This window comes from Callithrix jacchus, chromosome 6 (assembly GCF_049354715.1).
Source record: "Callithrix jacchus isolate 240 chromosome 6, calJac240_pri, whole genome shotgun sequence".
In the NCBI taxonomy this organism is placed as follows: Eukaryota; Metazoa; Chordata; class Mammalia; order Primates; family Cebidae; genus Callithrix; species Callithrix jacchus.
Window position 1 is genome coordinate 58,778,538 of NC_133507.1, and position 15,719 is coordinate 58,794,256.

Below are 15,719 nucleotides of genomic sequence, written 5' to 3' on the forward strand. Positions count from 1 at the left end.
TTACAGAGGCTATTATTTGGTATCCTGGATTGTTGCTAGAGCTAGCAGTCTGATTTCTAGTAGGCTTACTTCTTGGGCTTATTTAAAAAATGGGTGGTTTTCTAGGGCTGGTTGCTACAGATTGTGTATCAGAATTCTATTTTTATATGTTGTCTGGCCATTGTCTGTTTATATATTCAGTCTTTCAGGCTCAAATGGCCTTAAGAAGTTTGCTGGTGAAAGCTGGACTGACCTTGAGAAGACTATCAGGGAAGGTGGAAAGATGGGGAGGAAATTATGACTGAAGTGTGGAAGAAAAGCACCCTTGCTAAGTGTAGCAAAAGGTTTAGCAACATTGTCACCTACGGTAATGCTGAAAATAGAAAATATGCCTAATGAAACAGTGGGGTTGGCCAAGGAGATTTCCTGGCAGACAATTTAAAGTGTCAATTGGTTTCTACTTATGGTGAAAAATGGCTGGAAAAAGAAGAACTGTTCGATTTTTCAGCACACTTTAGAGGAAGTATGGAGGGCTCAAATCAGTCTTTCCAGTTAGCAAAGCATTCTAGAAGAAAGGTCCTCAGTGCAATGGCTGAATTTGGGGCACAATATGAGACTAAATTCAGTCTCAATAGAAGCTCACATCCCTCCCACATACAAAATGTTCTCTCCCTTTCCTCAAGGTCCGCAGAGCCTCACCCTATTACTGCATCAGCTGAAAGTCCAAGATTTTGCCATTCAGTCAGGTGCAAGCACTGATGAGGCTTCTCAGGTACAGCTCCTTTCGTATGGTTTCTCAAAATCTGAAGACCTGTGGGCTAAAGAGATAAGTGGTATGTTAAAATCCTTGAAAAGCCTATTTCTGTCTGCAAGTGTTCATGAGGTACCATCTGAAATCTTTCTAAGGTCTTAAAAAGTATTTAGAGTCACATCATTGGTTACCTCTTTTATATGTGGGACTGTGAATGACTGCACTTTTCTGAAGATGATGGTGTCGATGAAAAGAGTCAAACTCTGTAAAATAGAGGTTTATTCTGAGCCAAATATGAGTGACCAAGTTTCAAGACACAGACTCAAGAGGTCCTGAGAACATGTGCCCAGTGTGGTTGGGTTACAGCTTGATTTCTTTTTTTTATTTTTGAGATGGAGTCTTGCTCTGTTGCCAGGCTGGAGTGCAGTGGTGCAATCTCGGCTCACTGCAATCTCTGCTTCCCGGGTTCAAGATGGGGTTTCTCCATGTTGGTCAGGCTGGTCTTGAATTCCCAATCTCAGGTTATCCACCTACCTCGGCCTCCCAAAATGCTGGGATTACAGGTATGAGCCACTGCAGCTGGCCCGGGATCACTCTTAGATAGATCCCACAGGGTGCTTCAGTTTAAAGGTTTACCCAACGTCAGGCCTTCTCCCTCCAGAGTGCTGGAACTTTAGAGAAGAACCTGTTCCTGGCAGAACAGCTGCTGTAGTTCCTGTTCATAGGAATTTGCAGGGCATGATAAGCATATCTGTACTGTAATGGGAAAGGGCTTCAGACTCTTTATCTGCTAGCTAATTGCACTACTTCAGACAAGTCATATAATTATGATTCCTTAACTGAAAACTAAGGAAAGAGGACTGGATGATCTCTTAAGGTCTTTTCCTGCTTGAAAATGACATGATTCTTATGAATGCTTGTGCATATAACCAAGTGTTCTGGTTTACCTGTTGCTAAGTAGAACCACCCCAACACTTAATGGCATAAAATAATAACCATTATGCTATGCTCATGTACTATGCAGGACAGGAATTCACAAAGAGCACAGTGAGAGTGGCCTGTGTCCGACAGCGTCTGGAGCCTCCTTTGGGAATGGCTCCATTGGAGGTGACTTGAATGCCTGGGAGCTGGAATCATCTGGAGACTTTTCGCTGACATGCCTGGTGCCTGAGCTAGCATGAATTGAAGTCTGAGATCAGTTGAGTCTGTCAACCAGAGCACCTATTTGTGGGCTCCAAACATGGCTTGTGTTTCACACAATATGGCAGCTGGGTTCCAAGAGGGAATGTCTTTTTAGTTATAATTCTGTCACATTTTATTGGTTTCAAGCAAATCACTAAGGCTAGCCTGGATTCAAGTAGTAGACTCCAGAACTTGAAGGGGGATTCACTTTGCAAAGGAGCCATCTTTGTTGCTATTATAAACCAAAATAAAATTCTAAGCCTCGCCCCCCCATCCAACTGAAAGGATTCCTTCTCTTGGCCAAGGGCATTCCAAAGTAAACCTGAAAAACTAGTTCAGACCATGATGGGAAGGGAGGGTTGGACATGCCTTATTATTCCCTCCTCCCCTTGAAATTCAGGCACAATTGACCAGCATTAGCACTGAAACAGAGATTTTAAGATTGACAAAAGAGCCAGCATGGTGGCTCACACCTGTATTCCCAATACTTTGGGAGGCCAAGGTGGGTGTATCACCCTAGGTCAGGAGTTCAAGATCAGCAGGGCCAATATGGTGAAACCTTCTCTCTACCAAATATACAAAAATTAGCCAGGTGTGGTGGTACACACTTCTAATACCAGCTACTTGGGAGGCTGAGGCAGGAGAATCACTTGAACTCGGGTGGTGGAGGTTGCAGTGAGCTGAGATTGTGCCACTCCACTTCGGCCTGGGTGACAGAGACTCTGTCTTAAAAAAAAATATCAAATTCCAGGCTGACTGTAATACAGCATCACACAACAAATAGCAGGCCCTGAAAGTAATCAAAGTATTTTACCCCCAAATACATTTCTTTGACATATTTTGCAATGACCCTGAAAAACTCTCTCTGTTGGAGAAAAATCTATGTTCTGTAGAAAATCCCCTTCTCTTTTCAGGTCTTTTCCTGATCCAGGAGAGATTAAACTAAGAGTCTGTCACCATTTAGAGTCTAATAAGAGATATTTACCATCTATTCGCTCTGAATCCTACTAGCTGGAGGCTTCATCTACATAAAAAAAACCTTGGTGTCCACATCCCTTATCTTAACTCAGTCACTCTTTTCGATTGATTCCAAGTCTTTAGATAATAACTTAGCTCTTTCTAGCAATTGCCAATCAGAAAATCTTTTAATCCATCTATGACCTGGAAGCCTCTGCTTTGAGTTGTCTCACCTTTCTGGGCCAAACCAATGTATACCATGTATTGATTGATGTCTGCCTGTAACTTCTTTCCCCCTAAAATTTATAAAATCAAGCTGTAAGGCCAGGCATGGTGGCTCACCCCTGTAATCCCAGTACTTTGAGAAGCTGAGACATATGGATCATGAAATCAAGAGATCGAGACCAGCCTGATCAATATGGTGAAACCCTATCTCTACTAAAAAATACAAAAATCAGCTGGACATGGTGGCGCATGCCTGTAATCCTAGCTACTTGGGAGGCTGAGGCAGGAAAATTGATTGAACCTGGGAGGCGAAGGTTTCAGTAAGCCGAGATCGTGCCATTGCATTCCAACCTAAGCAACAAGAGGGATACATCATCTCAAAAAAAAAAAAAAAGAGTCATCCCTCACTTTACTAGGCTGGCCAACTTGATTCTTTCTTTTCCTTGGTCTCTCTCCTTCTCTTCCCTGTGGCTTCTGCCACTTTTTCTTCTCTTTCCCTTTTTCAACACTGGGTATTGAAATACTGTGTATCAACCAATGGCCTTGAGGGACATAGAATGTGCTTGAAATTATGGGGTAAGACTCATAACAGAAGTGAAAGGGATCATTCAGCTGTTGGTGGTTATTAGAGAAGCTCAAGATATGAAACAGACAGAAGTAGAGCACCCATCTACAAGGAGACTCCTGACACATCTCATCAGTCACCAGGGTCCTAAGGAATTACATTTGGAAATTCTTTAATGTCTCTTCCATTTATAGATGGGGAAAATGATCTCAGAGAAATGAAGTGATTTTCCTAGATCACACATAGTTTTTATGCCCTTTAGAAATCTCAAAGAATCAAAATGGGCAGTTGCACTTGATAGACATAGTGAACTCCAAGTTTTTCATCAAAGAATCAGTATATCAGTATTTTCAGTTCTTTGTCCTCCATTTTACAGTTTAGCTTCCTTGTAGTTTCAGTAAACAACCTTTTCCACCAGTTCCAATCAGCAGTTCACATCTGTTCCCCTGCTCCCCTGCTCTGTTCTGACTCGTCCCGGTCACCTGCTCTGATCACTTGCTCCAGTCACCTGCCTTGACCTAGGTCATCCCTGGCTACCTGCTCTGACCTGTCCTTCCCACCAAACTACCCACTCCACCACTCCAGCTCATAACCCTGCTCCATTTAAAATAGCCAGTTGGGATTAGACTAGACTATGTGGTCTAACCCTAGCCAATAGGGGAACGACATAGCAGTAGGGGCTACCTCCAGCAGGAATAAGAACCGCTTCCTCTCCCTTGTCCAGGTGTGCGTTCACCATTGTTCCATCTGTGAGCTGCACCCTTCTATAGAAGTAAATTGCCTTGCTGAGGAAATGTATATTCAAGTGCTACTTCTTTTGCAGCACTGAAAATTTATATATAACACATTTTTCCCCTTTAAAGATTTTATTTGTGGCAGTCTAATATTAAAATCACTGCTATTCAAAGGTACATTTTTCACATCATAAATTTAGACTCTATAGATAGCAGTATTAAGTTCTAGCACTGGGAACACATTAAAAGGGTGCTTTTCAAGTGTTTAATGGAACACATGTATCTTCTCAAGAGTGGTGCTTTAACATGGATAGAAAGAGGAGAAATTTTAAATGAGGCCATATTCTGCAGAGGAGAAAAATAAGCCTTATGAAGAAAGAAAACAGAAAATCAGATTTTTAAAGCCTGGTCTGGGAAGATATTTAGGGTTGTTTAACTAAACTCAAGTATATCTAAGAGGTTGACAATTCATTCTGTTAACCTATACAATTTAATATCCACGACAACCCTATAAGTTAGACACTCCCAGGTTTAAGCAATTCTCCTGCCTCCCAAGTAGCTAGGATTACAGGCACCTGCCACCATGCCCAGCTAATTTTTCTATTTTATGCATTTTACAAATGAGGAAATGGAGTCTCAGGAGTTAAATAATTTGCCTGAAATCACATAGCCAGGTGTGGAAGAGGCAGGTTATAAGCCAAGGGACACACACACACACACACACACTGGAAGCCACATGAGGTTAAGAACCATATCCAGCATCTAGGACAGGGCAAGGCACATTGAAGGTGATACATAAGGATGTGTTGATTGACTGAATAAGCCAAAGGTTAACAGTAGTTTTTTTTTTTGTTTTTTTTTTATGAGAGGTAGAAGATAAAGCAACCCTTTTATTGTCGACTTCTTGTGTTTTGTACTTGCATTTTTTTTTAGATGGATTTGCACTCTGTTACCCAGGCTGGAGTGCAGTGGCACTATCTCAGCTCACTGTGACCTCCGCCTCCTGGGTTCAAGCGATTCTCCTGCCTCAGCCTCCTGAGTAGCTGGGACTGGGACTACAGGTGCGTGCCACCATGCCCGGTTAATTTTTGTATTTTTAATTAGAGATGGGGTTTTGCCATGCTGGCAAGGAATCTCAAACTCCTGACCTCAAGTGATCCACCCTCCTCAGCCTCAAAAGTGTTAGGATTACAGGCATGAGCCACTGTGCCCAGCCTACTTAAATTTTTATGATGAGCATATTGGCAGATCACAGTTAGTGTTCAACAAATATCCATGTGATTCTTTATATTTCCCATCCTCTATGCTTCTAGATGTGTTCATGGGACTAATTCTCACTAATGGAATGTGTGTGCAAGTAGTGGGTCTCCTTCAGTCTGAGGCAATTAAGAGACAAGGACTATTGGGGGCCATCTCTAAGGCTGGTTACCACAGAGACCGTAAGATATTCAGCAATGTGATAGCCTCAGTTTTCCTGTGTAATTTACAGGGCACATGAAGACAAATGTCAAGTTGTTGTTTTGTTGTATAATTCCCTGAAATTATCTTATTTCAAGAAAATAAGATGTGTTAAAGATGTGCTGTACTTAACTATGTGTTAAGTACAAAACACAAGAAGTAGACAATAAAAGGGTTGCTTTATCCTTCTACCTCTCATAAAAATGTTAACATTTGGCTCATTCAATCAACACGTGTTTAACACATCTTTGCAGCTTTCCTGCCTTACTAGAATATCAGCTTCCTGACAGTGTAAAGCTTGGTTCTGTTCTGTTGTCTGCTGTTTCCCTAGTGCCTGACACAGTGACTGCCTTATGAGAAGAGTCCCTAAAATAGTGAAACGAATGAAGAATCGAATGAGTGAAGTCCTCTGGGTACCTTAGTATGGGCAAAGCTGGAAAACAGTGATGGAGTCTTCCATAGCAGCATCCTGAGAAGACACCCTTGAGGGAGTGAGAACTCATTTTGAGGACACCAGCAAATACAGCCTAAGAGGAGCTTAAAAGGATATCACCTGGGCTTGCTTTCTCAGGTACTCTTTTAAAGGGATGTAATTCATAGCTTTCCTAGGAAGACTAACCAAGAGTACTGTTAATAACTGCCTTATGAAGCATTTTTGTGATCTATCATTTAGGATATTTGTTTAGTTACTGTAACAGGCACCAAGTAACAATGGCTTAAACAAGATGGTCTGTTTGTCTTTGAAATAAAAGTCCAGCTGGTGAGGCAGCCCAGAAAAAGTAGGCTGTTCTGCTTCATGTGATGGTCTGAGGACCCTTATTCTTTCTGTTTTGTTGCTCTTCCATCTTCCAGGGTGTTGTCCTAATCACATGATTGAGTTGAATGCTTACCATCATGTCTGCATTTCAGCCTCAAGAAAGAAGAAAGGGAAAGCATCCAACTTTCTATTAAGGTTGTGAACTAGAAGTGACATACTTTACTTAGGCTCACATGCCAGTGGTGGGAACTCAGTCATATGGCCACACCTAGTCGACAGTGAGGCTGGGATATGTTATCTCTAGATGGATAGCCACATACCTCCCCAAAACTTGGGGGTTACTATTACCAAAAGGAAGAAAGAGAGTATGAATGGGTGGGGATTGGCAGTCTCTCATCAGTAGGAAAGCATCATGGCTGATGCTGAGAAACTCTTGGTCCAAGTCTTTATGGCCTATACATGTAACTCCATATTACTGACAATGTGCATCACAGGATGTGATAGGTGGCTTCTAAAATGGCCCCAACTGATTCCTGTCTGCTGGTACTAAAGCCCTTGTGTAATCCCTTTTTCTTGAATGGCTTCCTTCAAGTGAATAGAATGTTGATAGGCTGCCACTTCTGTGATTACGTTATTAAAGATGTACCACCATCATCCTAGCAGACTTTATTGCCTTTGCAGCTTGCAAGCTTTGATGAAGCAGCCATGCTGGAGAGGCCCATATGGCAAGAAACTAAAGTCAGTCTCTAGGCAGTAGCTAGCAAAGAACTGAGGTTCTCAGTCCAACAGTCCACAAAGAACTGAATCCTACCAATAACCACTTGAGTTTGGAAGTGGATCCCTTACCAATTGAGCCTTCAGATTAGACCCCAACCTTGGTTGACACCTTCACTGTAGCCTTATGAAAGACCCTGAAGCAGATGATACAATTAAGCTGTGCCTGGACTTCTGATGCACAGCACCTGTGAGCTAATAAATGTATATTGTTTGAAGCCTCTAAGTTGCTGGTAATTTGTTGCAACAAAAAATAACTAACACATAGGGGTCTTTGTTAAGACTGCTGTTCTAGGTCTGTTTTAGGAGCACCGTACCTGTTCCTTCTGAGGCATGACCCTTCCATATCTCCAGAGCCATCAGTCTTCCACACAACACACACCCACACCACTACCACCTCTTAGCGATCTGAGACACTCCTCTCTTCAACTGTTACTTCTTCCACCTCCTGCCTTGTGGTTTTTGCTTTTTTTTTTTTTTGAGACTGAGTTTCGCTCCTGTTGCCCAGACTGGAGTGGCAGTGGCACGATCTTGACTCACTGAAACCTCCGCCTCCTGGGTTAAAGTGATTCTCCTGCCTCAGCCTACCGAGTAGCTGGGATTACAGGCATGTGCCACCATGCCCAGTTAATTTTGTATTTTTAGTAGAGACGGAGTTTCTTCATGTTGGTCAGGCTGGTCTTGAACTCTTGACCTCAGGTGATCCATCTGCCTTGGCCTCCCAAAGTGCTCAGATTATAGGTGTGAGCCACTGTGTCTGGCCAGGAATGTCTTTAAAAGCTGGAGTAATGAGACTTGGGAAGTGCAAAGGAATGACTGTTAGATATTGGGAAGTTGAGATTGCCTCAGAGAAGCCATCAGACCCAGGATTCTGGGAGAGGTAGAGAGAGACAGTTAGCAGCTTCCTAGAACCACCACCGTGCCCCCACTCAAACAACTCAAGGAAGAAAGGGATTCTGGTCTATAATCTGAACACACCTCTTATAGATACTAATGGGAAGCAACAATACCAGTTAAAACTATGGCATCTTTACTATACTGACCATACTTGTAGTACCTTATATTCAGAGCGAAATACTTACTGAGTATGTATTTTGCCAGGCACTATATTAAGCTCTGGTATGTGGTAGTGAATAGCCTCTCCTCTCCTGGTGTCCCTGGATACTCTGCCAACTTTCTATATTCCTTACTGGACTGCAGGCTCCATGAAGGCAAGAATCTTGTATGACTTTTTCATGACAGATGTTCATCTGTGCTATCTGTAAACATTTATAAATATTTGTGGAATATATGAATCTGAAAGTGAATGGAATGATAAAGGGGGAAGACACATCAGAGGAGGGAGTAAGATTTTACAACATGGTGACTTTACTAGAATGTAAACTCTATTAGGGCTGGACCCTGATGAGTATTGGCTGGTTCATCTATACAATGAGGAGATTTGATTTGGTGAACTCTGAGATCATTTTGGTTATAAACCTTAATGACTCTTTGATTCTGAACTGTCACAGAAAGATATAAGCCCAGAATAAAATATCTAGAACACATATATTTAACTCAATTTTTGTGACTTCAGTTCAGAATTTAATTAATTTTAGTTGGGAATTTAGAAAATCCAAGGGACCATTTAGTGTCTTTATTCTTATATTTTGACAGGAAAAGGATGATAACATTTACTATGCATTTGACACAGACCCAGGTAAATAAGATAAAGCTTCTAAGTCACTTCTCCTCTTCAAGATCATGAAATATATTGTGTCAGACCTCAGCAATCAACTGTCAACTTTTTAAAAAAGGAAAATTAGATAGGATTTATTACCTGAGCATTTGCCATTGTCAAAATGTGTGGATGTTACACCATTCACTATGTTTTCTCTTGTAAGGAAGCTTTCTCTAATGGTGATCTTCCAACCACCTGTCGTAGAGTCACTGGGGTGATGGTTATAATGAAACCAGCTTCCTCACCCCTGGACCAAACAAATCAGCAGTTCTAGGGATGTAGCTCAGGATCCTCCATTTAAATAAGCAACCTCGGTAATTTTCACACATGTAAAAAGCTGAGAGCCACCATTCGTAGTCCTTTGGCAACTTCAGACCAAAGCTTCTCTCTATATTTCTTCCTTGAGTCTTCTCTCAGTCTCTGTGCTCCTCAACCATCTATCTCTCCCTTTGCTAGGCTGCGGGATTGCTATTGAGTGTGCTTATTTGTTAATGCATCATGGATAATGATGGTTTCACTGAATCTGGCATGCTGTTTTCTCTTCTGTTAAATAAGAGGGTCAGAGTTGGTGGTTTTTTTTTTTTTTGAGATGGAGTCTCCCTCTGCTGCCCAGGCTGGAGTGCAGTGGCGCTATATCAGCTCACTGCAACCTCTGCTTTCTGGTTCAAGCAACTCTCCTGCTTCCCGAGTAATTGGGATCACTGGTACCTGCCACCATGCCCAGCTAATTTTTGTATTTTTAGTAGAGATGCGGTTTCACTATATTGGCTATGACTTGTCTTGAACTCCTGACCTCAGGTGATTTGCCCGCGTCAGCCTCCCAAAGTGCTAGGATTAGAGGCATGAGCCACTACACCCCACCTCAGAGTCAGTGATTTTTAAGTCTCTTCCAACCCCAACATGCTAAATTCTGTAAGTTGTGGCTGGAGAGATTTATCTCATCTTAGAGAGCTCCCTTGATCTCTCAGGGATCTGGGGACTCCTTAGCAATATGCTACAATCAGCATCATCCTAGCTTCTTATCATTCACTAGGGGGCCTCCTAAAGTACATCAAACAATGATGATTGGATAGTTTGGACTTGGGGGCAGAGTGAGGGGCCCGTTCCCTGAAAAAAAATCATGGAGGTATTTTCATTCATGTTATAGGCTTCCCTATTACTGGTAATTCCCAGCAGCCTTCTATAATTCCAAAGGTCAGAAATCAACTGCCAAAAAATTTTACTAAATCATGTTCTGGTCTTGGAAACAGCCCTGAAATGTACTTTGATCAAGACTTTGTGGAGGAGAAGAAAGGTGGACCAATGAGGATTGGGCTAGAACAGAGGAAAGTGAACATTCTTGGTTTAGATAAATATCCACAAAGTTTTTATGTTTACTGCAGAGAAGCTCCAGGCTCCTACACTTCCCTGTGGGTAGTTCTAAGAAGCTATGGTAGGCTGGGCACAGTGGCTCATGCCTATAATCCCAGCACTTTGGGAGGCCAAGGCAGGTGGATCATGAAGACAGGAGTTCAAGACCAGCCAGACCAATATGGTGAAATCCTATCTCTACTAAAAATACGAAAATAGCCGGGCATGGTGGCATGCGCTTATAGTCCTAGCTACTTGGGAGGCTGAGGCAGGAGAATCACTTGAACCTGGGAGGTGGAAGTTGCAGTGAGCCAAGATTGCGCACTGCACTTCAGCCTGGGCAACAGAGCAAGACTCCATTTCAAAAAAAAAAAAAAAAGCTATTGTAGCAAAACAGAGGCTGGTGGTGACTATGCTTATCTTTTAGAAGAGCCATCATTGCATTTCTGCAGCACAGAATATGTACGTGTTTTTCACCCTTAGTGGTGGAGTTTATATGTGTCTCATGACGTTTGGTTATTCATTATCCAATGACACTACTGCTTAGTTAGCTGACTATTCCCTTTAGGAAAACAGATATTGCTAAAGTCACTGTTCAACTTAATGGGGAAAATTCCACTAACATATAAAATATGTGACTTATAATTCAAAAATGTAAATACTCTATTGGTATTACATATTATAAAAGGACAATTGTTTACATAATTACCTAACATGCATGTAAGGATCAATATTTCATTAAGACTATTGCTGTATTCTCAACTGGGTGAGAATTTCAGCCAAATGGTCTATCCACGTTCTTTTCCTTTTTTTTTTTTTTTGAGACGGATCTTACTCTGTCGGCTCATTGCAACCTCTGCCTCCTGGATTCAAGCCATTCTCCTGTCTCGGCTTCCTGAGTAGCTGGGATTACAGGCGCTTTGCCACCGTGCCCAGCTAATTTTTGTATTTTATTAGAGGTGGGGTTTCACCATGTTGGCCAGTCTGGTCTCAAATTCCTGACCTCAGGTGATCTACCTGCCTCTGCCTCCCAAAGTGCTGGGATTACAGCCGTGAGCCACCATGCCCAGCCAGTCCATGCATTTTCTATTTCCCCAGAGTAACTTGTGAGAAATGTCTTAGGCTAGAATTTGCATATATATTTTCCATCTTACACATGGTTAAAATATGCAACTTCCTAAACCAGTGGTTCTTGAACATCATTGTGCATTAGAATCACCTGGATGGCTTGTTAAAACACAGATTGCCAGGCCGTTCCCAGAGTTTCTGATTTAGTAAGTCTGGCGGTTGGATCCCAGAATCTGCATTTCTAACCAGTGATCCCAAGTGATGCTGATGCTGCAGGTCTGGGACCACATTGTCTTGAATTAACAGCTCTGGATAAAAATCTAATTGGATTCTGAATGCCACAGATGCAGTTTGGAGATTGTTCTTTTTCAAAGCAGAATATCCATTTGTGGAATCAAACAGTTTATCATTGTTATTACCTGAAGTAATTTCTCTTTCCTTTGTGTTTTTAGGGGAGTTTTGTTGGTCACTTTTGGCAGGTGTGAGGCCTTGTATTACATTCATTTGGGCCTTTGTTTTATCTCCTTTGTGATTGTGAGCTCTTTGAAGGACTGTGTTCATCTTTAAATTCTCATTGTAACTTACATCTTGTAGACTTAGACTTCAAATCATTGTTTGGTAAATTGAATTTGGTTATATATACATGTTTTGTGCCTAGTTTCCTACATGTAATAATTATAAATAACAAATATCAAGTTAAGTATGCAGCTCACATATTCTTTTTTTTTTTTTTGAGACAATATCTCAGTCTGCCACCCAGGCTGGAGTGCAGTGGTGTGGTCTTCGTTCACTGCAACCTCTGCTTCCTGGGATCAAGTGATTCTCCTGCCTCAGCCTCCCAAGTAGCTGAGATTATAGGCATGCACCACTGTGCCCAGCTATAATAAGATTTATTCAGACTTTTTGGCTTATAGGTATTAGATTTGAGGCATTTCAGCTTTGGAAGAGACCATAAGGATAATCCCAGTCCAAAGGTCTTGAAGTCCACCACAACTCCTCTAGAGCCTACTCATACTCAACTTTAGTCAAAAAAAACCCAAAACCCAAAACACAAAATTCCAAAACCTTGGGGTGAGGAAAACATCTTCCTCTGTGGGGTCCATTTCAAGTTTGAGAAGTTGCTCCAACCTTGCCTTTTTACTTCTACCCAATGACCCTATTTCAACCCCTTTCCATATCCTATTTAGATAGGATAGTCCCACATCTGTTATTCCCCATGATTTGTTTCCCCTTTCCTTACTTCCAAATCTCCCTGCTCCAGAAGCAACGGGGCAGCCACAGCCCCACAGCCTCCAGGAGCTGGCTGTTCACGGCACACAGGCTTGCTATTGACAGGTCTGAATCACGACTGATGAAGGAAATGCTTTCTCCCTAGAAAACAACTTCGCAACTTCCTACTTCAAATCCAGGCTTGCTACAGAATTTCTTACCACAATGACTTTCTTGGCAGTTGTCTGCAGTGTTATCAAGAGATGCAATGGACTTCAAGGATCAAACGGGAGAAAAATGCTTAAAAGAAAAACAAATCTTCATTGAAGATAATAACCACAAGGAGAAATATACATAGCTATGTGCTTACAGGTCTTAGTTCACATTCCCCTCATTTAAATTTTAGCTAAAAAAATAAAGGGCTATGTTTAACCACTTAGGTATATAAATATACTTCATTCATATATTTTTTACTTACTAAAGTCTATCCAAACTGGTTATTACCTCAAACCATAATTTTCTACTATATTTTATAATTTTACTTTAAATTGCTATGTATTTTTCCCACTGATGTTCACAAATTCACAGGAAACATCAGCCATGTACTACATAAATAAAATATGAATTGAATCTACAAATAGGACTATAAATTTAATTCACTCACATGTAAAATTTAGACCAAAGAATACAAATATCTACTAAAAAATACAGCCAGGAGTGGTGGTTCATGCCTGTAATCCCAGCTGTTTGGGAGGCCAAGGCAGGTGGATCATCTAAGGCCAGGAGTTTGAGACCAGCCTGACCAGTGTGGTTATACCATGTCTCTACTAAAATTTGAAAATTAGCTGGGTGTTGTGGTGGGCACCTGTAACCCCAGCTACTTGGGATGCTGAGGCAGGAGAATTGCTTGAACCCTGGAGGCCGAGGTTGCAGTGAGCCAAGATCACGCCACTACACTCCAGCCTGGGTGACAGAGTGAGACTCTGTCTCAATAAACAAACAAAAACAAAACAAAAAAAACCCAATAGATTTAAAATACATTTTAGAATCCTGTTGAGTTCTGCATTATCGGGAACAAAATCAAATCATGGATATAAATACTTTCAGAAAAGCAAGAGACACATGACACAAAAAATGAAAGCTTCCATGCTAGAGATGGACATCGATATACAGAAGACATGTAACATCCACAAGTCAGAATGGAAAAGAAAGCAAGACAGAATTTGTGAGAATAAAATTCACATAGAAATAAGGGAAATGAGCTTTCATGGTATGTGGTGTAGACTTTCAGGAAATTGCCACCAAATATTTTTAAAATTAGGACACATTTTCCCAACCATAAGCATAAATGAGTTAGCCTTGATATCTGCCTCATGAATTGGGTAAAATTAAGCTGAGGGCCAGATGTTTTCCATCTGTGTTTTAGATTATGCTAAACATAAAATGATTAGAAAGCACCCATATATGACTGAACAGTTTAACTATATATTAAAAAATCAGATGACCTCAAGATACTGCCTTAGACTTTAGAAAATTTTAGTGTGTTTTGATGTCAGAATTTTGATAAGTAATGAAAATATTAGATGAATAGTTTTACTGTAAAATGAACTTCCATTTCATAATAGGCATAATGAATCTTGATAATGCTGAAACAACTTTTTAAAAAGTAAAAGTTGCAGATTTTCCAGGTGGTATCAAACCAATAGCTAGGTTTATTTACCCTGAATTAAATGTTGGTATTAGGTAGATAACCAAAATGTATTAGTTCATGTGGTTTATTATGTGTTGTGCAGGTAGTACTATAGTTCATATGCAAGGACTGAATTATGAATTAAGTCTCAAATATCCAGTGGAGGGTTATATTTTAGATAATTTCTAAAGACACAGAAAGAAAAGTACGTAAAGTCTAGAAAGGGAAGTCATCAAAATGTCAGCATGAAACTATATCAGTCATCATGTACAAATCTTCAACTGGTATTAAGAAGTTGTAATAGTAAAACAATTATGAAACTCTCAATCTATAGCTGTTTGATTACATCGTTGTTGAACAAATACCATTAGTTTATTACAGTAAGAAACATTAAGTACGTTATTCTACAATGTCCATAAATTAATCTGAAACACTGCTGTCTCTGGCAACATATCAGATTCCTTAAAAACAATCAAGGAAGGAGCAACTGACATCAAGATCTTTATACAAAAATGTGTTCAGTCTGAACATCAGAGAAAAATTTACTGTCTATATTAAATAGATTACATGCCACACTAATCAGGTTACCATTATAGTGGCCCAATAATGAAACGTGTTATTTTGTTGTATTAATCTAAACATGTATCTCATTACCAACATACCTCTATCTAGATATTTTCCTTATTTTTTCCTACTCTATTGAACTATGGTGGCACAGAACATTTCAAAACTGCCCTGGTTCTCATACTCTTTTAAAGTTCCCTCTATTATGCAAACCAGAAGAAGGTCATAATATTTAATAGAAAATTAATATCACTTGTTTTGAGTGGACCTCAATTTGGGACATTAGCAAACTGTACTTACACTTACTATAACACAAAGCTTAAGGTTTGGATCTGATTCTATAACACAGACCATTTCCCAGTGAGAATGGTCAACTTACCTTGACTGGTCATTATTTAATATGATGAGCTAATGCAAGTAGAAGTGGCAATTTTAGAGCCCTGAACAACTTACTAGATGTTTATGTGAATTTGAAGTCATAGCTATAACAATATTCTGTGAAATGGTCACAGCAGAAATGAAATAAATAGAAAACACTGAAGAAGTTGCTTTAAACTAATTACTTAAAACCCCACAATATTAGAATAAAAAATAGTACAACTTGGGGTAAAAAACTGACTTTTCTACAAATGTCACTGTCATTTGTTTCGGCAAACATAGGTTTCGGCAAGAGGCATGCTTGGCAAGATTAATTTTTTAATCAGCATATCTTGCTTGACTACAGTAAACTAGTTTA